This window comes from Antechinus flavipes, chromosome 6 (assembly GCF_016432865.1).
Source record: "Antechinus flavipes isolate AdamAnt ecotype Samford, QLD, Australia chromosome 6, AdamAnt_v2, whole genome shotgun sequence".
Classification (NCBI taxonomy): domain Eukaryota; kingdom Metazoa; phylum Chordata; class Mammalia; order Dasyuromorphia; family Dasyuridae; genus Antechinus; species Antechinus flavipes.
In genome coordinates, this window is record NC_067403.1 from 149,465,023 (window position 1) to 149,489,516 (window position 24,494).

General features: G+C 33.2%; 1 protein-coding gene and 1 pseudogene across 2 annotated transcripts in view; one reads left to right on the top strand and one right to left on the bottom strand.

The window, feature by feature from the left end:
* The window catches only part of STPG2 (sperm tail PG-rich repeat containing 2), a 686,155-nt gene that overhangs the window by 453,977 nt on the left and 207,684 nt on the right, over positions 1–24,494 (bottom strand). The window lies entirely within an intron of this gene.
* On the top strand, positions 4,869–5,537 carry LOC127542067 (60S ribosomal protein L17-like; annotated as a pseudogene).

The following is a 24,494-nucleotide window of genomic DNA, read 5'->3' on the forward strand; positions in this document are numbered from 1 at the left end:
CTGAAGTCAGGAGGACCTGAATTCGAATCTGATCTCAGATACTTAACACTTCCTAACTGGGTGACCCTGGACAAGTTACTTAACTCCAATTGCCTCAGAGGGAAAAAAGACTGAAGCATGCTATTTTCACCTTTTTTTAAATTTGTGAGTTTTTGTACAAAATGACTAATATGTAAATATTTATATGACTGCACATGTATAATCTAAATCTGATTGCTTACCATCTCAGGGGTGGGAGGGGAGAAGGAGGGAGAAAAAAGAGAGAATTTGTACATTTTAAAACTTTAAAAAATGTTTAAAGTTGTTTTAATGTGTATTGAGAGGAAAATTAAATATTATATATTAAAAAGAAAAAACTTCAGCATCAATGAGAGTCATCTCATTAAGTTCTAACATCATACTACTGTATGTGTTTATAGAGAAGAGAGAAATATAACTAAAGAAAAAAACAATGAAAAAAGCAAACTAGATAAAACCAAGTATTCATAAAAGAGGTATGTGCAAGAGGCAATACAATTTTCAGGGCAATGAGGAATCAATTCTTAACATATTTGGAGGGGAAAAAAAAGCAGAAGCATGGGAGGGTGGAAACTCAGGTGTATTTATTATCCAGAAAGAAAACGTCTACAAAGAGAAAATCAATAACACTTAAACCTGTTCTATTTCTAGCCAAATCCTTCCCACTTTCTGCCCACTATTACTGAAGAACACTTCTATCCTCCTAGTTACCCAGTCATAACATCAGCATCCTCACATTTTTGCACTATCTCATCCTTTATATCCAATCTATTGCCAAATTTTATTGAATCTGCATTTTCAACATCTCTTAAACACACTCCCCTTCTCTTCTCTGACATTGTCCATACCCTGGTGCTAGACTTTCTCCCTCACCTCAGGACAACTTCAATAGCCTTCTTTTGGACTTTTTTCTCCCCATTCTAATACATACTCTACTTTGTTATCAATTCAATAAACTCTAGGGGCTTTGCCTTGAGTATCAAATTTAAAATTCTCTGTTTGCCTTTTACAATCCTTGATGACCTAGCCCTCTCCTGTCTTTCCAGTCTCCTTATATCTTATTTCCCTGCCTGCATTCTACAATTCAGTTAACTGGTCTCCTTGATGTTTCCCACTTAAAACATTCTAATATTCTATCTTTTAATTGAATTTTCATACTTCAGCCTCCTACCTTCCTTCAAGACTCAACTAAAATTTCATTTTCTACAAGAATCCCTTCCCAGTCTTCCTTTGATGCTAGTGCCTTCCCCCTATGATTATCTCCCTATATGGTGTTTCTATTTTGTTTGTAGGTAGTTGTTTGCATTAAATTGAGAGCTCCTTCAGGGTAGGAAATGTTTTTGTCTTTCATTATAAACCCAGCATTTAGCACAATGCCTATCACAGAATATATGTTTAATAAATACTTCTTGACTTGACTTAATCCATATACCTACATGCCTATTTTCTCATCTATAAAATATTTTATGAGAATAATCCACATATCCATCAAAAGGATTATTAATAAGAATGTTATAAGGAAACAAACAGGGTTTGGAAAATGATCTTCCAAAATAAACCACACTTTTAAGATCACACAAATGACTTCAGTGAGGAGAAAAGCTCCAATGGTTTGTTGACTATTAAAAAAACAATTGATTAGGCATAGGAAAATGTCACCTTACAGACTTTCCTTAAATAAAATATATCTTATACATATATCAAAATTATATAGGATTCCTTGAAACAATCAATAGATGAGATAATTTTGTTCAAAGGTATTGTGATCATTGATATCAAATAAGTCATAAAACAGGGTAATATGAGTTCTCAAACTCTTTGCAAAGATCATAAAAAAGAAGCAGTGCAGAATCCAAATAAAGACTATTTCCCCTATATAAACAGTGCAATCTTCCACATGTTACTAATTGATCTATTGATAAAGAATGGTCTCAAATACATGGTACTAGGTTCTTTTGATGTCCTTTGAGGTTATTCTAATCACTCTCTATATTTTTTTAAGTTCAACATAATTCTGCATTTGTCCATATAAATATTGCCATGTTTTTCTAAATTCTTCACCTTTGTGGTTTCTTATGGAATATTACATTTATATTTCACAATTTTTCTGTCATGTATCAATTAACATTGATTTTGTTTCATTTTTTATGCTATAAAGTGATGAGGTTATAAATGTCATGCAAGTTTCCATTTTGCTTTGATGAATTTTTGGTGATTAATGATTTTTTTGGCCATGCCATAACATGAGAAGAAAAAACCTATTAAAAATTAAAGAAGTGTGAATTTGGTACAGTAAGACATTTGAGGATTACTCAATGTACTGAACAGTTTCTTAAAGCAATTCAACTTGATTTTTTCCTATTATCTACTACTCCCTGGGCCTACTTCATAGTCCAGCTACATAGTATGTCTAAGATATGCATATAACTAGGCTATCTATAAAGTTGTATGTTGGCAAAATGTATGTTTTATATGTTTTGTTTTCCCAGTATGAACAGATAAAACATTCTAACATCATATTGGATTTCATGGCAAAGGCTTTCTAGTATTCTAGGATTTAATGCAATTTAGTACAATATCATCTATAATATAAACAAGCAGTTCTCAAAGGAGAATTTCCAAGTTACCAACAACTATATGACTCAAAATATATAAAATATGACTATTAGAAAATGCAAATTAAAATGAGTCTGGCATTCTACCTCATATCTATCAAAGTGACAAAAATGACAAAAAGCAAAATGATAATTATCTAAAACATTGTTATAGAATTGTGAATTTGTCTAAACATTCTAAATAGCAAATTGAAGGCCACATCTAGAAGTCATTAGTGATATTATGGATACCTTTTGATCCAATATTACCACTACTTAACCTGTACCCCCAAAGGAATTAAAGAAAAAGGCAAGGAACCCTTATATTGAGGAATTTTTAAAGGAGCTCTTCATGATTCTAGAAGACAAGACATTAACCATGCTACACACCAGATGACAGAGAAGAGAGATGGCCTCAAGAAACAGAGACAAAATTTTTAAATAAGGCTAATGTGGGGATTTTTTTTTGTTTGATCTGCACAGTTGTTCCAAGAATCTTTTTTTCTTTTTCTTCACTTGTAGAAATGAGGGAGATTAGCAATAGAGTATCTTTAAAAAAAAAAAAAAAGAAAGAAAGAAAAGAGGATTGTTGAAGTATCTCTTTCAAATGCACAGAAGGAAACACAGACAAGCAAAACAGTTTTAAATTTATATTTTGAATTTATGATGTCTAAAAAGAGGGTCAAGTATTATGTAATAGAGATTTGTAGTTTCATTTACACCTCCTTATTCTATTCTACTTTGCATATGAAAATGCTCATTTTACTTGGTATTTCAGTCCAGAATAAAATAAATATTATTTTAAAAAGTAAATATTTTTACATGGAATTCATTTGGACGATTTGGACAATTGTACTATCAAAAAGGAATTCTTTTTTCTTTAGAATTATGTACATTATCACCCATTAAGAGAATCAACAATTGAAGATAGCGCAAAAAAAAGTGTTTTATTACACTCTATCTCCTTTTCTGCAAATCCATCTTCAACAGGATAGAAGTAAGAATACCAGAGAACTGAGAGTCACTTTGTAGGGATGCCTGCTTCTTGGATCACTATGAATCCCAAAAAATCATCATGATGATACAATTACTTAAAGTATTACTTGGCCAGTAGTCAGTCATCAAGAATTTATTAAGTGTTTATTATGTATCAGGCCCCATATTAAATGCTGAGAATACAAATATAAGCAAAAAGAAAAATAGTTCCTGCCCTTGAGGAACTGACATTCTAGTGGGAGAAAATAAAACATAAAAGGAAGCCGAAAATTGAATGAGGAGAGAGAAGGTACACCAAGGGGGATGGTGGAGAAAGGAATCTAGGTCAGAAATAAAGTATGGAAAACAATGAAAGCTTAACCATATCTACAAACTAAAGACTCCAAGAATAACTCACCAATCAAGAGTAGGGACTTCAGGAACAGAATGATCTACCAGGGGAAGAAGTCTGGAGAAGAACAGTTACTGGAGCATGATAAAAACAAGAAATATAGGGTCAGAAGCAGAGTTCAGAGAGGAATCAACTACTTCTGGACCCACAATCAATGACTTAGTTGGCAATTTTAAACGCTCTTTATTGCCTCTAAAATGAATATAAGCTCTTCTTTTTGGCTTTTAAAACTGTTCACAATCTGCCCAAATATTAACTTTTCAAACTTATTTTACATTATGTCCCTTCCCACACTCTACAATCCTGACATGATGCTGCATTTATCTTGGCCAAATCACTAAATTTCCCTGGGCTTCAGTTCCATCAATTGTAAAATAAGGAAATTGGCTTCTGAACTCCCTCTAATCTCAGTTACTGGAGATTTCCTATACCTAGAATGTTCCCCTTCTTCCCTCTAACTTTTAAGATTTCTACTTCTGTTCAAAACTCTGCTCAAGGACCACCTTTCTGAATTTCCACCTTCTCTACTACCCCAGAAAAAAAAATTTTATTTTACATATGTCATTTATTCTCTATAAGGCTTGCTTGCACATAGTTATTTTCCAGCCATCTCCACATATTTGAGTTCCTCTAAGCAAATACTTTCTTTTTCCATTCTTTATGTGTTCAATTTTTATCACAGTGCTCCATAAAAATGCTCATCAGCTGACTAACTTCATAGGGATGGGAGTTATGTTTGGAAATGATCATGGTGTAAGAAATAAAAGCCACTGATCCTTTTTAAAAAATACACAATGGCCCTTGCTCCTCCCTCCTCCTCTTCCTCCTTCCCCCACCACGCCTCCAACCCTCTCGTTCCGGAACTAGAACTCTCGCCAGATAGACGAGTTTTCTTCAAGGCTCCCGAAAGCCTTTGCTCTTCCTCTTCCCTTGAGCCGTCCTAGGTAATCAATTAAAATGGTGAGGTATTCTCTTGATCCAGAGAATCCCACAAAATCATGCAAATCAAGGGGCTCAAATCTCCGGGTCCATTTCAAGAATAACCGGGAAACAGCCCAAGCTATCAAGGGCATGCATATCAGAAAAGCTACCAAGTATTTGTAAGATGTCACATTGAAAAAACAATGTGTGCCTTTCCGCCGTTATAATGGTGGAGTTGGCAGGTGTGCTCAGGCTAAGCAATGGGGTTGGCCACAAGGTCAGTGGCCCAAAAAGAGTGCTGAGTTCTTGCTGCATATGCTTAAAAATGCAGAGAGTAATGCAGAACTGAAGGGTCTGGATGTGGATTCTCTTGTCCTTGAGCATATTCAGGTTAACAAGGCCCCCAAAATGTGACGGCGTACTTATAGGGCTCATAGTCGAATCAACCCATACATGAGTTCTCCTTGCCACATTGAGATTTACTGAAAAGGAACAAATTGTTCCTAAACCAGAAGAGGAAGTTGCTCAAAAGAAAAAGATATCCCAAAAGAAATTGAAGAAGCAAAAGCTTATGGCACGAGAGTAAATACGACAGTGCAAATAAAAGTGAAATGAAATGTTACAATAAAAAAAAATAAATAAAAAATACACAATGACCAAAATATGCTACAAATTCAGGGGCATTTTAAGATGAATTTTTCTCTGTTAATTATAGTAGCATCTACAAATATTTGACAAAGCCATAAATAAATGTGAGACATATTTATAATGTCTACAAAAAATATTTGATTATTTATTATGCTAAATTGTGCTACATATTTTGTGGAAGCTAAATAAAGATAAAAACAATGAAAAAGAGTAAAAAAAGAAAAAAGTAATGATTATAGATTATTATCTAAGAAATATACTAGTCAAAGAAGAAAAACAATGTTACATGGAATATACATATAATGAATTAATAACTTAATATGTTAATATTTCCTGGATAATCTAAATATAGACAAAGATCAGACTAAGTCAAGATGTCAATAAAAGTCCAAGGAATAAATATGAATCCAAACAACAGGGGTAGAGTAATAGGATATATAATTTTGCTCCCTAATACTTCACAAAGATCTAGAAAATGTACCCAAATGAATTCCTAGAGAAAGTCACAGTAGTCTTTATTTACAGGTGAGTGTACATTAACATGAAATAAAGAGAGGTTTGTTGGCAACAGGGACAGATCTGGTGATAAGTGTATCACAAACAGAGCATTACAGCACCCAGGGACTGAAAGGGAGCCAGACTGGGCACTAGAAAAATGAGTATCTGGGCAGGAAGAGATGTCAAAAAGTCCTTGAATTAACACAAGATGCAGAAATGGGTGCCATCTAGCAGAGTTGTTACCTGCTACACAATTGTGACCCAGGTTGAGAGGAAATAAGCACATAGGAATGGTAGGAGAAAGGGATGTGATGGATCCTACCTGAGTACAGAACAAGAAACAAGATTAGAAAGTAGCTATGCTGCTCTGGTCCCAGAAGCATAGCAGAAAACTTTGTTCTTGCTTTTAGCCCAGGATGGAACTTTGTTCTTGCTTTTAGCCCAGGATGGAAGCTTCTCAAGCTTCAGAAGAAACCAATTTAAATACTATGAAACTCTAGAGCAAAGATGTCAAACAAAAACTCTCAGGAATATTATAGTCAAAATCCAGAGCTTTCAGACCAAAGAAAAAATATTACAAGCTGTCAAAAAGCAAGAATTTACATATCAAAGGATCACATAAATTTTAGAAGTCACTACCATAAAAGGGTGGAAATTTTAGAATATGATACTCCAGAAGACAATCAAGAATAACTTACATAACAACAATGCATATAATGCTATAGGGGGGAAAAGAAGACCTTTAATGAAATTGGGAACTTTTAAGTATTTCTAATGCAAAGATCAGAGCTAAATAGAAAATTTGACATACAACATATGATTCAAGAAAAATATTAAAAGGTAAATATAAGTATGAAATCATAAGGGACTAAACAAAGTTAAAATGCTTAATATCTTATATAAGGAGGTGATGCATGAAACTCCTTAGAATGCTATTACTGACAGAAGTCATAGAGGGACTCTAGATAGCAAAATTTTCAATCTTTTCAATCATCATTGCTTCTTACTGCAAAATAGTATTACATCTATATGCTCTAACTTATACAACCATTTTCCAGTTAATGGGAATTCCCTCAGTTTCCAATTCTTTATTACAATGAGAAGAGCTGATATAATTGTACATATGCGTCCCTTTTCTCTTTCTTTGATCTCATTGGAGTATAAATTTGTAGTATTATTGCTGGATTAATAAATAATGCCATGCTTGCCTTAATGACAATTATCACATGAAATCTATTTCCAACTAAAATAGGATCTGAAGAAAACTTAGAAGAAAAGATTTCCCAAATAGTCATATATGAAACCATGCTACTCCACATGAAGTTAGAAAGGGGTTTGCAAAAAAAAAAAAAAAAAAATTTTATGTTTGCAATGTTTTACTTCTAATATATTAAAATTGAAATAAAAATAATTATTACTTTCTATAACTTTAACTTTTATTATGAATGCAGTTTTTTCTATTATATTCCAAAATGTATTTGATCCCCTTTTATCTCAGAGATCATTCTACATTCCTAATTCCTTAGGACCATAACGTTTAAGTTCTGACCATATATTCCTACCATATCTCTTTTTTCTGAGAATTGTTCTCCAAAGAAATTAAAACTTGCTAGAAGAGATAAAAAAAAATTAACATTGTCTCTATTAAAACTTAGAAAAACCAACATCAAGCTAAATTTTTATTTCAGCAATAAAGAAAGCAGCTTATGGTAATAGGTAGTTGTTGTTTGTCCTTCTTGAAGAGGATTAATGATATTAGGAAGGTGATATCTCCACTTGCAAGTGAACTGAATTTAAGTGAGGCAAGGTTGAGCAAAGTCACCAGCTTCATTCTCTCTTCCAGAGCCAAATGAGTCCAGTGACAAGACACAGATAAAGACAAATGGAGAGGACCCCATGGTAAAAGGAACGCACAGGTAAAACTGTGTGAGAGGTTGTTTGACATTCCCCCCATTCTGAGGTTAAGGCAAGTACTACTGTTCTTCAGCTGATGTTAAATGACAGAACTTTAGAATATGCCTAGGAGTAGGGGATGTAGAAGCAGGAACTCAGTGAAGGTTGTGCAGGAAGTGGTCTAAAATATCAGACTCCCAAGTGCTTTCTCTTTGGTCTCTGTAGGAAATGTCACTGATCACAGATAATGCAGAGAAAGGACATACCAATAGCATATATATCAAATTCAGTCCAAGGCTGCCCATGTTTGTGCCAGTGGAATACTCCCCCTTTATTTCTGAAAGATGTTCTGGAATTATGAAAGCAAGAAACAACACTTAGAAATAATTGTATTAGAGGACAGAAATTAGGATTTACATGTACATAGTAAGAATCCAGTAAGGAAAATATCTTCATTATCAGTAGCTTCACAATTTTCTTATATCTGTTTACTAAGAGTTTTTCCTATAATGTCATTTTATTTTTTTTCTTTTTGATCATAGCTTTCACAGCCTTTCAAATGTCACACTAAAAACAGTTTGTCAAAGCAGAAATTTAGAAGGATAAAAGTAAATAAATCAATAAAAATAAAAGTATCTAAATAATAAAAATGACAGTGTATTCCAATTATATATTAACTAGAAAAGCAATATAGAAAACAATTTAAATACAAGATAAAAAGAGAAATTCTGTGTAAATTAAAATTAAAGTGCATTAAATATACATAGCTCATCTATGACACTGTAGCAAACTATCAAAAATAATTATACTACTGTGCCTGCACTCTAATCACATGCATATGCTAAGAACTCTATCTTCCCATGAACACATTATTGGAACTTAACTAATTAAATCATCTGAACATCAGTAGACTAAATGCCCCCTAAGTGTGTTCATTGAGTTTAAATATGAAGAAACAGATGTGATCACACATTTTCACTGCATGTTGGTGAACTATTGACAAATGTTTAGGCTGTGAAATTTTTATGTACAGCCAATCAAAGGTCTATGAAAGACCTTAAACCCTAGTGAATTATTCAAATGAGAAAGCTTATAATTTTTAATCCACTGTTAATGTTAATTTTGTAATTAAGCAGCAATGTTAAATGTATTCCTAAATTAGGATATGGATCCATTACAATGAGCAAACTAATTTTCTAAAAATAAAAAACATATTCTTAAGTAATTAGAAAGTTCTTAAAGATGTTTATCATTAGAATTGCAATCTGTTTCATTTGTGTCCTAATGGTTAGAGGATTGTTTTACCTTTTTTGAAAATTTTTCCTACATTATCCATGAAGTTTATGAAAGTGATAAACACATTTTGCAAATTCTATTCTACCTATGACTTACAAGTGGTGAAAGTAAACAGTATTGAAGAAAGTCTTTCAGTGTCAAAAGCTAGCTTTGTTTTGACTCTCAATCCTTGAGAAAATTTTAAGATTTTCTTTGGTGATCAGCACATACTAGACAAATTAGCTATTCCAGTAATAAAGGAGATTCTTTAGATTTCTTATTTTGATCTATTTAACAAAATATATGCTCTGATATTTTATCTTGAATTTAAAAAATGTTTTGAATTTCTTGTGCCTATATTTTTGGCCATTTTAAAAATACATTAAATATAATCCTAAGGGCAGCCAGGTGGTGCAGTGGATAGAGCCCTGAAATCAGGAGGACCTGAGTTCAAATTTGACCTCAGACACTTAACACCTCTTAGCTATGTGTGACCCTGGGCAAGTCACTTAACCCCAATTGTCTCAGCAAAATGTGTATGTGTGTGTGATATATATATACTGCTTTGGATTACCTAGATCAGCACACAAATAGGCAAAAAAAATTGTTGCTACATTTCTTACTATGCTATTTCAATAAATGGTCTTTGCTTTGAACCAACTGTGTTGTGTGCAATTAAAAATAAACATACATTTCAGAAAAATCAAAAGAAAGATAATACGGAATGTGATAGCAAATTATGCAAATTTTTTCAAGAAACGATAACTACAATGAAACAGAATCCAGTACCTCATTTTTAACTTAAAATATTTTTCCTTTTCATATACAGAAAATAAAAATAATATTAAACTTTTAATGGAACATTTTTTCTTTTTAGTTTCAATGCTAGGATTTCAAAGTATTTTGCAATCCTCCAAAATAATCTACTAAGAGATTTTTAGGTTTCATTAGCATGCTAATTTATCAGCCAACCTTCATGGTATTTTCACACAGTTAAAGAACTCCATGCTCTCCATTTTCCACTGATAACCACACATTTTTAAAAATTCATTCTACTTCTTCTATATAGTTCCTATATACCTAAGTCCATCTTAGTAAAATAAGGCCCCATATTTTCCATTACAGGTGAAATAAATTCCAAATGTATGCATCTCAATTCAGTACCCTAGTGATATGCCCATTTTTTTATTTCCAGGTGATCAATACAGAAATTTTCACTTGAATTCACATAAAATATTCAGGGATATTCACCATATATCTTTTGCGTATAAACTTAGATCTATCTCAGGTATCGCATGCTTAAACAGAGATGCTAGAGTTAATTCCAGCCTGAGAAATTTAATTGTTAAATTTCCACTGCATTTACACCTAGAAAATCAATAACTACTACAAAGTAGGGCTAGACTTGTTTTATTGATTTTCTAGACTAAATAAAGTGTTAAAAATACAGATTAAACTTGAAAGTATGTGTGCACAATTTTTTTTCCCCCTGGAAAGCACATTTCCCTCTATTGCTCAATAAACACTGCTTGAGCTCAGCAGGAGTACAGGAAAAAGCTCAGAGAACGAAGTCTTCACCAGACTGAGGTTCATCAAGATATTTACAATTATTATGATCTTAGTAATTGACATTTAAATGTCATTTTAAGGTTTGCAAGATGCTATACATCCATTATCTCCTTGAAGCCTCACTATCACCCCAGTCACTAACCACTCCAGACTTTCTTTCTTTCTCACTCTCACCTGTCCTCTCTATACCTCAGAGTGCAAATTACTATTAGAAAAAAATACAGTGAGTGGAGTTGATCACTCGCCCTTCATTCTGCTATCTTCAGCCTCCATTTAACCCTTTATGTTCCCCCACCTCAAATCCTAAACTCTTGAATTTATTTTCACAAAATTTACTTCTTAATATTATCGTGTTAATGTGATTAACTACATTATTTTCAAAGAAAGATAACTGAATTAAATTGACAGCACACATATTTTTTTTTCTATTATAGAGAACAAAAGCTAGGAATATAAAGAAAAACAGCTCTGGAAAATGTGGTTGAAGTTGTTCAACCAAAACTGAATATTCTGATTGCCATTGTTACTATCAGGGATTAATGGAGAATAGTAATATCCCACATAGGCCTATCATTGCTATGGCTGAAAAAGAATTTTCCTCACAGCAGTCTGATGAAGTAGGAGATAAAAATATTATTTCCAACCTTTCTAAAATGTGAAGACAGAGCTCAGAAAGTTAAAGTCATTCAACACTACCCTAAAAATAGGCAGAAACCAGAATACAAATTCAGGAATGTTGATGCCAACTTCTACTCCAGCATGTTTCCCAGGACAATTCCCTCTGATATGAGGGAAGCAGACCCTCAGGTCTGGCTAGCAGACCCTCAGGTCTGGCTTCCCTTGCTATGCATCACAGAAAATTTAACTAGAGAGAGGTATTTTCTGTCCTTTAAATACAAGTAATATCTCTGGGCCTTTCCAGTGAGAAAAGAGAGAATGGAAAAAGAGAGATTCAGACAGAGAATAAGAACTTGAATATGGTGAGAAAGGTCCTTTCTTGGTTTTCATCTCTACTTTTGCTCTTTAGGCCCGAGGTGTTTATTATTTCACCACAAATCAATAGTTTTGACTATAACAAAGTACACAGGATTGTTCTGAGAAAGTGCTTTTTGGGTGAGTTGAGGATAAAAGTACCAAAAAGTTATAGAAGTTGGGCAGAGTTAGTTGGCACAATGGACAGGGTGCTGGTCTTAAAATTAAACTTTCTGCCCTCAGATGTTTGTTGTTTTTGTTCAGACCGATGACATCACAGATTGATGTCTTAGTTTGCACATGAATTGGACTTAAATAAGACTGATGCTTCACTCTCTCTTCCAGAGTCATCAAAGTCCAGTGGCAAAACAAAAGTCAGGATGACTGATGGCGCTCTGGGATGCAGTGGATGACCTTGGGACTCAACATATGATCTTGGGATTCATCAGATGACTTTGGTGTCTTCAAAATCTGGCCAAACTCCAAGGCCTGCTTCTGGCACTTTCACTGCTGTTGGAACAAATTGTTCCCACAGTCCCTTCATATGCTTGGTTGAGTTATACATCCCCTAACTCACTAATGGGTTTGAGATCTGTCAGTTCCCCTCAATCTGGTTTAGCCAGTCTGCCGAGATGTTCTTATCATGTTGTGGTGCTACATATTACAACTTTTGAGAGCCAGTGGTGAGTGAGTGTCATCCAGATGGACACAGAGAGGGGTCTGGCACACCCTCCCACCAGAGGGGCCAGGCTTCCTTCAACACCTCATTCCTCTGACATTTACTAGCTGTGTGACTCTTGGGCAGGTCCCTGTTTATCTGTTTCCTCAGCTGCAAAATATAGATGATAATAATAGCATCAACTTCCCAGGGTTGTCAGAAGGCTCAACTAAAACAATATTTATAAATTGTCTTGCAAACACTGAAGTGTCTATAAATGGCATTGTCATCATTTCCATGTTTAAAGATGAAAATAAATCTAATTCAATGCTTTTATTTTAAGGAAAAAGAAAACAAAGCCCAGAGAGATGAAGCAGCTTGGCCGAAGTCATATCAAGTAAGTTATAGAACTAGAATTTGAAACCATCTAGTCTGATCAAAAATCTAATCATTTCTCCAGTGTAAAAATTAATGTCTCAAAGCTGGAAGAGACCCACAGGCAGCAAAATATTTAAAGCAGCATTTTAAAAAAAAAAAAGAATTGAAAAGAATATAAGATTCCCATCAACAGAGGAATGGCTAAACAAATTGTGGTGCATGAATTTAATGGAATTTCACTCTAATATAAGGTATGATAAATATTACAATACAGAAATTTATGAGAAAACTTATATGAATTGAAGAACAGTGATAAAATTAGAATAAGAAAAGTAGAAGAATGAATGCAACCTTTTAAATGATCATGGGAAAATAAAAATAAATGGTATATAATTATAATGGTCAAGTTTTGCCCTGAAAAAAAAGAAACATTTCCCATTCTTTGCTGAAGTAGGGGTAAGGATATCAGGAGGACAGTATAATATTGTATATCAGATTCAATTTATGTATTAGTTAATTCTTACTGATTTTATTTTTCTTTTTAGAAAGGATAATCTTCTAAGAAGAGAGAAATACTTGAAAATAAAATGGATGTTTTAAAAAAATTAAGGTTTGTTTTTTTTAAGATTGGAAAGGTCCTCAAAGGAAGCATGAATTTCCTTGACATATCTCTTTCCTAAGAAGTAGATAGTCCTTCAGCCTTGAAAATAAGTGCCTTGCAAAAGACTTCATGGAGTTTAAGTAGAAAAAGCAGAATTTCCTGGTAGATGTTCTACCTCCAAATCTAATCATCTTCCCACTCTATCTTGCTGTCTCCTTCAGTAGTGGGGACAACTCATACAGTGAGACTTATGCATTTTCCAATTTGAAGAAGAAAGACATAAAGGTGAAATTGTGGTATACCTGTGGACATGTCCATCTGAATCTTCATTACATTTTTTATTGCTTTCCTTCGTATTTCTTCCCACCAGAGTTCAAAATATCAGACAAGTAGAAAGGGTATGGTCATCTATGAAAATAAAATCACTTCAGTTTTTCTTTTTTGCTTCTCATGTCTATGCTGAGCTTTTTAAAACAGGGACAAGACTCTCTCTAGTTTGGGAAGAATTGCTTTTAGTTTTCAAAAAGTTCACTTTTTCCAGAGAGACTGATTCATAAGTAAACTATCTCACTAAAGTGAGTCAACAAACAAGGAAGGAGAATAGAAAGAGCAGTCCATTGCAATTCCAATTTCACTAACTAGTTTTTCAACTAACTGCTGTTATCATCAAAAATTACAAAAAGAAAGAAAGAAATAAAGAAAGAAAGAAAGAAAGAAAGAAAGAAAGAAAGAAAGAAAGAAAGAAAGAAAGAAAGAAAGAAAGAAAGAAAGAAAGAAAGAAAGAAAGAAAAACAAGAATTAAAAAGAAAAAATTCAATGGCTCTTAACACAGCAGAGCATTTAGCATTTCTGGATGAGGATTTCTAATCACATTTAAGTATTACCTGGAAGATGAGATCTCTAAAAAAAACCTTTCCATTCTAAATCCTATGATCTAGGAATACTTCCTAAATTGGAAATGGAATGTTGAAAACAAAATGTGAGTGAAATGGGAGAAAAAAAAAAAAACAGAATCCACAATAAAACTTATATTGTCTGGATTAAAAATAGAAAAATTTCTTTTACTGAACTGGCACTTTGTTAAGGGCTCTTTTTTCAATCAAATGATTATCCAAACAATCTGACACTGTCTCTCAAAAATATGCCCACAAATTTGTTAAACAACTCTCCCAGTGATGGAGGACTTAACTTGGTCAATCAAGAAATTCGAGTGATGGAATGGTATTATTTCTAAAAGAAACTTCTCATGGAATAGTTAAATTTTTAAAATAGAAATCATTTTTATACTTAAAATATTATTACATATTATTCATCTCTATGAAAATCAAGAAATAATAGCATTGATATAAGCATATGCTATTCTTGTATTAGCCAAAAAAAAAAATATCCACAGTAGGTTGCAAATCAAATCCTTATTTCCTGCCTGAATGCCCCAGAGAAGCTGAATATTGACATCCATAATAAGGCAGGAAGAAGAGTAGAAAACTGCTATTTAACAGTTCCTTGTTCCAAGGCATCATGATAGTGAGCAAGAAAAAGAGGGGCCCCCTTCAGAGGAAGAAGAATTGTTGGTAAAGACTTGTGTCACTTTTTACCTCAGACAAAGAATATGGAATCATTGATATGAGTTTATGAGTTGCTATTCTAATCTTTCTCACCATGAAACACATGAAGATTATAACAGAGTCTAATACTGGCAGCTATAATATCATGCTGGTTTTCATTAAATCTGCTGAAAGGAAACTCAGCATGGAATTATTAAACCACTTTCAAAAGCAGATGACTAAAAAGGTTCTTCTATTTATAGCCATCAAAGTCAATTTATTTTTTAAAATTAGAGCCACCAGTTAGGAGTCAAATAGTTAAAGGGTGACAGTGATTCTACATAAGTACATTTTACAAAATTTCCATACCCCAGAAAAAAAAAATAAACCTTTCAGCTGACATTAGATAAATTAGGAATGACCTTAGAAGCTTTTTTCTTTTTTTCATAAAAAGTAACCAAAGTATTATAATTGTACAATTAAATTACATAAACATATTTTTATTCAAAGACTAATCACAAAAAAGGTAAAAAACAATGGTATGTACAAACTAATAACTCAAAAATAAGAATCATATGGTCAGCAAGATGATAGAGAAGTTATTTTCTACATACCTCTCCAACCTCAAAATCATGAAAAAGGGAACTATGCATCAAAGAGTAGAGTAACTAAAGCTGAATCTATAAGATAAGAAGACAAAAATATTGGACAACATAAATGTCTCATAAATTAACAGTAAAGAAGTGAGATATTTAAATGTTCAACTCACTGTTTTATTGCATCTTAGATACCATGTGCAGCCCTCACATATCACTGGCAGATGCCTCTCCCTCCTCTGCTCCCCTTCCCTCACAAAGACCTTGGTTTTGTACAAACAAGAAAATGAAACTAGTATGAGGGGTAGGGGAGAGATTGAAGCACATATAGAATTGAAACTATCTGAGGTCGGACCTTTTACTCAAGATATGAGATAGCTGTGTTATCAGGACCTCAGAGATTGAATATATCTAAACGTGGGAGTCTGTGAAGTAAGCTATTAAATCCAAGAAAATCAGATATGGTCTACTGAGAATATAATTAAAAGATTGAAAGATAAAAAAGTCCAAGGAAGAAAGGTTAAATATAGGACTAGTATTCAAGTAGATAAAAAGTGAGTCTTATTTAAAAAGGGGAGGGGGAGGAATAAATAAATTTTAATTAAAAAAATGATAACCCTTTTTGAAGTAGTAATACATAAAGGAAAAAAGGATAGGATAAGAAGAAAAAGAACAGAATATGTAATTTTTATTAATATAAGAAACTTCAATGAAGAACCTGTTTCTACCAACATATACTGGCACTTTATCTGCAACTTATATAGAAAGTTGTCTAAAACATAGAAAGGTTAAATGAATGGTCGGGTAATCCAGCCACTGTATCATTGGTGGGGCTCAAACTTCCTAACTTCTGAGCCAACTCTCCAATTACTAGCCCACACTAAAGAAAATGAACCAAAAATCTCTGGTCAGAAAGAGAATTCTGCATATACTTCAGAGATTATACAGCAAAAAGAAACTGCAGAATGAAAACAGCAAAAAGAAATGGAAATTTGATGAGAAATCAAAGCTTTCAAGTTATAATTAATGAAGACAAATAACATTGGCAAATTGAAGTAATGGATAGATACTTTTTCCAAAGAGGCAAACTCCCTGAGAAAGAAAATGACAGATTTGGAATTTTAAACTACATAAGGAGAAGAAAATTTGATTGAAAAAAGCAAAAGATATTAACTTTGAACAAATGTATATATTCTCAACAAACCAAGATTTTTGACAATGAAAAAATGATGTAGAGAAATCATTTAAGGATCATAGAACAGAACAGAACAACATGACAATATTTTCTAATCCAAACAATACACAAAATAGTACCATTTGGTAAAATCCAAATATTGAAGCTAAGGAAAGCCTTGCTTGAAAAGAGTTAAATTACACAAATTCATATGAAACAATAACAACAAAAACCCCTCAATTATGACAGAAAGTCAACTTGAATAACCCAGAATCACATATGCTACCACAAAAAAATACAAAAAAGACTTCATGAAAATATTCCAAAAAGAAAAGGGGATCAAATTTAAATTTTTAAAAAATATATATTGTTCACATTTGAGTCTACAAGCAAAAACAAGTATCTTTGATATGAGAGGTATTTAAAGTGTTTCTAATAGACAAAAACAAAACAAGTAAATCAAATACATAACTTACAAATAATCCAGAAAAAAGGAACTCAAGAAATATATAAAATTATAAAGAAAAAACTAAGTAATTGCTCTTTTAAAAAAATTGTGTTTTAAAAAGAAAAGATGGCATTAATGGACCAAAAGAATTTAAGAGATTAAAAAATTAAGGGAATATTATTGAACTACCATGAAAGGAAGACAAGGAAGTTAGATTGATATTCTACAGGACATATATATTTCACCCTGAGTAAATGATTAAATATTGTGATGGGATCACAGTGAAAAGTTGTCTAATTAAGGAGCAAGGAGCTGGGAATGCACCACCACCTATTCTGGACCTGAATAGAGAAAAGATAACAAATTCCTTAGTCCCTCAACAATGAAGGGAAAGAGTTAATGAAGATGGGAGAGTAAAGAAAAACAATGAAGAGGAGAACTTGGTTTGAGAGAAAAGGAAAGAGCTCTAGAGAGCAAAATGAAGAGATACCATTAAAACAAATAAAAACAGGACATGTGCTTGTGTGTGTGTGTGTGTGTGTGTGTGTGTGTGTGTGTGTGTGTGTGTATGTGTGTGTATCATAATTGGTTTGTTTAAGAATGGGCATTAGAGGAAATCATCTTCCCTGAGTAAGGGTTGTGTGTTCTAGAACAGAATACTCTAGAAGAGAGAATCTTTGGGGTCTCAGAGGCAACCATTAAACAGAGTGGTAAAATGAGAAATAGAACCAAAGAAACTCTGATTATAGGAATGGTGTATAATTATGGTAAAGACAGGGGGAATATCAGAACTTTGTGTTTCTCATTACATAATATGGCTACCTTTTTGAATTATTATTTTTAAGAATAAGGCAAGGCGGGAAGAAAAACTAACCAACATAAAATCAAGCTTAATATAATTGTAAAAAAAAAAAATTATGTAAGGAGAAGGAAGATTGTAATGAAATCTACAAATACAATAATAAAATAAAAACCCCTGTGAACTGCCAAAATGGAAGAAATCCCAGATCCAAAAGAGGTACGTGGAATGAGTCAGGACTCAATCACAGTCTGCAAAGATTATAAAAGCATTTATTGCCTGAGAAGAAGTTTGCAAACTGAAGCAGAGAGAGACAAAGTTCTCAGCTGCTTAAAGGGGAATGGAAAAGAATGAGTATTTGTAGTATTTATGACTATTTGAGATATTCATAGCTAAATAGGGATTTAAGTGACAAATGTAATAGATCTGGAAGTCAATGAAATGGAGTTCCAGGGAAAAGACTTATGCAAAAATAAAAAATCAGAAAGTAGGATATTGCTACTCTTTAGCTAAGTCAGAAACCAAGATGTGTACTGCTCTCTCTTAATCAAGACCAGTTTCAGCAGTTTCAGGCATCTCTCTGAATTCAGCTAATGGTTATTCACAAGCAATCACTGGTGTGTCAAGCAGCCTTGATTTTTCCTTAAAATAATCAGTAGCATCTATTTAAAACCAGCAGTAAGCATCATATGTAACGGGGACAAACTGCAACCATTCCCAATAAAATCAGGAGTGAAACAAGGTTGCCCACTATCACTGTTACTATTTAATATTGTATTAGAAATGCTAGCTTTAACAATAAGAGTTGAGAAAGAGATTAAAAGAATAAGAATAGGCAATGAGGAAACCAAATTATTACTCTTTGCTGATGATATGATGGTATACTTAGAGAACCCCAGAGACTCCACTAAAAATTTATTAGAAACAATCCACACCTTTAGCAAAGTTGCAGGATACAAAATAAACACACATAAGTCATCAGCATTCTTATACATCATTAAAAAAACCCAACAGTTAGAGTTACAAAGAGAAATTCCATTTAAAGTAACTACTGATTGGACAAAATATTTAGGAATCTATCTGCCAAGGGAAAATCAGAAACTTTATGAGCAAAACTACAAAACACTTAACACACAAATTAAGTCTGATCTAACCAACTGGAAAAATATTAAAGATGACAATACTACCTAAACTAATCTATTTATTTAGCGCTATACCAATCAGATTTCCAAAAAACTATTTTGATGACCTAGAAAAAATAACAACAAAGTTCATTTGGAAAAACAAAAGGTCAAGAATTTCAAGGGAATTAATGAAAAAAAATCAAATGAAGGTGGCCTAACTGTACCAGATCTAAAATTATATTATAAAGCAGCAATTACTAAAACCATTTGATATTGGCTAAGAAATAGACTAGTTGATCAATGGAATAGGTTAGGTTCAAAGGACAAAACAGCCAATAACTTTAATAATATAATGTTTGACAAACCCAAAGACACCAGTTTTTGGGATAAGAATGCATTATTTGACAAAAATTGCTGGAAAAATTGGAAATTAGTATGGCAGAAACTAGGCATTGACCCACACTTAACACCGTACACCAAGATAAGGTCAAAATGGGTTCGTGACCTAGGCATAAAGAATGAGATTATAAATAAATTGGAAGAGCATAGGACAGTTTATCTCTCAGACCTGTGGAAGAGGGAGGAATTTATGACCAAAGAAGAACTAGAGATCACTATTGACCACAAAATAGAAAATATTGATTATATCAAATTGAAAAGTTTTTCTACAAACAAAACAAATGCAGACAACATTAGAAGGGAAACAATAAACTGGGAAAACATTTTTTATAGTCAAAGGTTCTGATAAAGGCCTCATTTCCAAAATATATAGAGAACTGACTCTAATTTATAAGAAATCAAGCCATTCTCCAATTGATAAATGGTCAAAGGATATGAACAGACAATTCTCTCTTTTTTTTTAAATAACTTTTTATTGATAGAACCCATGCCAGGGTAATTTTTTACAGCATTATCCCTTGCATTCACTTCTGTTCCGATTTTTTCCCTCCCTCCCTTCACCCCTTCCCCTAGATGGCAAGCAGTCCTTTACATGTTGAATAGGTTACAGTATATCCTAGATACAATATATGCGTGCAGAACCGAACAGTTTTCTTGTTGCACAGGGAGAATTGAATTCAGAAGGTATAAATAACCCGGGAAGAAAAACAAAAATGCAAGCAGTTTATATTCATTTCCCAGTGTTCTTTCTTTGGGTGTAGCTGCTTCTGTCCATCTTTGATCAATTAAAGCTCTCTTTATCGAAGAGCTCCACTTCCATCAGAATACATCTTCAAACAGTATCGTTGTTGAGGTATATAATGATCTTCTGGTTCTGCTTGTTTCACTTAGCATCAGTTCATGTAAGTCTCGCCAGTCCTCTCTGTATTCATCCTGCTGGTCATTCCTTACAGAACAATAATATTCCATAACATTCATATACCACAATTTACCCAACCATTCTCCAATTGATGGGCATCCTTTCATTTTCCAGCTTCTAGCCACTACAAACAGAGCTGCCACAAACATTTTGGCACATACAGATCCCTTTCCTTTCTTTAGTATCTCTTTGGGGTATAAGCCCAGTAGAAACACTGCTCGATCAAAGGGTATGCACAGTTTAATAACTTTTTGAGCATATGAACAGACAATTCTCAAACGAAGAAATTAAAACTATTTATAGCCATATGAAAATATGCTCCAAATCATTATTAATCAGAGAAATGCAAATTAAGACAACTCTGAGATACCACTATACACCTGTCAGATTGGCTAGAATGACAGGGAAAAATAATGGGGAATGTTGGAGGGGATGTGGGAAAAAAGGGACACTGATACATTGTTGGTGGAATTGTGAATACACCCAGCCATTCTGGAGAGCAATTTGGAACTATGCTCAAAAAATTATCAAACTGTGCATACCCTTTGATCCAGCAGTGTTTCTACTGGGCTTATACCCCAAAGAGATACTAAAGAAGGGAAAGGGACCTGTATGTGCCAAAATGTTTGTGGCAGCCCTGTTTATAGTGGCTAGAGACTGGAAAATGAATGGATGCCCATCAATTGGAGAATGGTTGACTAAATTGTGGTATATGAATGTTATGGAATATTATTGTTCTTTAAGAAATGACCAGCAGGATGAATACAGAGAGGACTGGCGAGACTTACATGAACTGATGCTAAGTGAAATGAGCAGAATCAGGAGATCATTATATATCTCAACAATGATACTATTTGAGGATGTATTCTGATGGAAGTGGATCTCTTTGATAAAGAGAGCTAATTCAGTTCCAATTGATCAAGGATGGACAGAAGCAGCTACACCCAAAGAAAGAACACTGGGAAATGCATATAAACTGCTTGCATTTTTGTTTTTCTTCCCGGGTTATTTATACCTTCTGAATCCAATTCTCCCTGTGCAACAAGAGAACTGTTCGGTTCTGCACACATATATTGTATCTAGGATATATTGTACTCTATTTAACATGTAAAGGACTGCCTGCCATCTGGGTGAGGGGGTGGAGGGAGGGAGGGGAAAAATCAGAACAGAAGTGAGTGCAAGGGATAATGCTGTAAAAAATTTCCCTGGCATGGGTTCTGCCAATAAAAAGTTATTAAATAAAAAATAAAAAAAAAAAAACAAGTAGTCTTGAATGGCTAACTGTTGTGCTACTCCATTTTCTGGTTCCCCTGTGGAAAAGGGAAGCTCTAGCATATTTAATCAGTTGATATAATCATTATAGAGCTCATGTCCACAGTCAAAAAAGTGAAACAGAAGAGGGAATTTAAACTTGGTACAGAAAAAGCATAATGTTGTATTTGGGAAATAGAAAAAAAAGAAGGAATTAGTAAGGATAAAAGACATGCACAGGGACAAAGAATTCATAAAGCCCTAGGAAAAAATAAGAATAGCAAGATAAAAATAAATAAAAATGCTCTGGAAAAAAGCATCACCAAAAAAATGATCATTTCAAGAGGTTAGGGGATAATTAAGCATACTTAGGAAAAGCAAGGGATTGAAGGCAAGTGGGGGAATGAGAAAGACACAGAGACAAAGACAGATAGAGACAGAGAAAGGGAGGAAGGAAAGGAGGAAGGGATGGATAGATTCATAGCAATATACTCATAAGTGAAAATGTAACTGAATCACAAGAAGATACAGTAATTATAATTATAGGAAATTTTAATTTTTCTCTCTTGGCTGGATAAACTTAAGAGAAAAATAAAGAAAAGGAAAAATATAGACCTTTCTGCTGTCAGAGAAGTTATGCCTAAAAGCCTCGTAGCATGTTTTGAATGGGAAAAAAGGAGAGAGAAAAAAAAAAAAATATATATATATATATATATATATATACAGGAGATGATAACATTATGTCATTCTATCATCTCTGTCTTCAATAAAGATCTCTGCTCACCATAATGCTAGTGTGAGGGCTAATTCAGATAGGCCTGAAAAAAGACAATGAGAATACTGGCCGCCTTTCCTGGAGAAAGCAAACTAGTCTGAGTACCAGTTTTGGACACAGAAATAAGGAAACAAAAGTTTTCTTTTTCCAATATATTCTGGCACTGAGCCTTAATTAAACCACTCTTCATTCATTGCCCACCAAGCTGCATGCTTTAGATTCTACTCCACTATCATCATCCCCTCTGGGTACTTCCTATCTCCTCCCAAACCCTCCTATTTTTTTGTTTCCTTTGTTTGTTGTCTCCCCATTTGACCATAAGCTCTTTGAGGGTAGAGTCTGTCTTTCCTTTTCTTATTTGTATCCCCAGTGCTAAGCACAGTGTCTGGCCTTAATAAATGATTACTGTACTCTAAATGGCACATTAACTTTGCCACTGATTGCTGTGCAGTACTGGACAAATCACAGGATATTAGCAAATTCATTCATTTAGATATTTACTGAGCATCAATAATGTGATAGTCCTTGCATAGTATATAAATAAGAACATACAGTCAGAACCTTAAGGAGTTTATAATCTAACAAGCATGAGTGTTCAAATGAACATTACCAAAGAAAGCAGAGGATTAGGATTCAAGTGCTTTTAATAATCTTCTCAAAAATGTTATGGATGAAAATGTTAAAAAAAAAAAAAAAGAAAAGAAAAGAAAAGAAAAAGAACTATAAGAAAATGTAGTATCTCATTTTTTTTTAATTTGTCAAGCAAATTAAAAATAAAATTAATGATATTATACTGATTAAGTAAAGGTCTAAAAAGCAGTATTTGTGATAATAATGAACATGAGAATAGCAAAGTGGATAAAACTCCAGGTCTAGATTAAGGAAAATCTGAGTTCACTTCCTAGCTGTGTGACCCTGGGCAAGAACTCCATTTGCCTCAATTTCTTCATTTGAGAAATGAGCTGAAGAAAGAAAAGACAAATCATGTCAGTATCTTTAAAGCCAAAAAAACAAGGAGCTGGACCTGCCTGAACAAATTAGTGGTAACTACAAATTATCCTTAATTATTTATAAAAGCATTTGTGAGCTTCTCAGATATGAGCTCATATCAAGTAAGCATTATTAGCACATATACTGAGATTACACATTCATTCATTCATCAATCAATTGACCCTTTCAAATAAGTCTATTGAAATAAAGTGCATTTCTTTGCGAAATGTTTTTTTACTTATTTTACCATCAGCCCCTAATAAAGTGACTTAACAAGACTTTATTGTATTTGTACTTGCATTATTGTAGATCAATAGCACCCTAGATTCACAAAATTTCAGAATAAAAATGGACTTCTCCAGTACTAACTAAATATCCATGTCTATGCTAATCAAGATTCAGCTGCATTTAGTACAGAGAAAGAAGACTAAATAAGTTGATTGAAGTCACACTTCAAGGTCACCAATTTCAGATTCATGTCTCCCTGGCTGGTACTTTGTCCACAGGGTTGTGTTGTCTATCTCTTCCTTAATTCTATGGATTAGAATAATGTGATAACCCTCAGGATGCCTTTAGAACCCATTGAGTAAATAAAGCTGTTAAAAGCTGTAATTGTCTACATATAACTCCTATGGGAATCATTTTTTAGAGTAGTAATGTTATGATACTATGTTACCATGAGAAATTTTTGTTACTTTTTATTATTGCCCTCATAAAGAAAAGGAATTAGACTAATCAAAAAAAAAAAAAAAAAGAGCTCAGTTTAGTCTGGTATCTAGTTTAAAATGAAAACATTCCCAGTAAAAGTGAAAATACAAGATAACACTGAATCATGAGTTCACCTTATTATGCATAGATATTACAAGTATGTGCAATGTGGTATGTATAATGAGATGATAGAATAACCTATAAAATATAAGATATTGTTTCTCTACTGTAGAGAAAATTGTGTAGTACAATTAGATTTCAGACTAGAAAGTCTATGTTATACTTTTTTTGGATTGTTAAGTTTTGAAATTTTTCCTAAGGTATAAATTTACAATGGAAAAACATGAGCAAGATG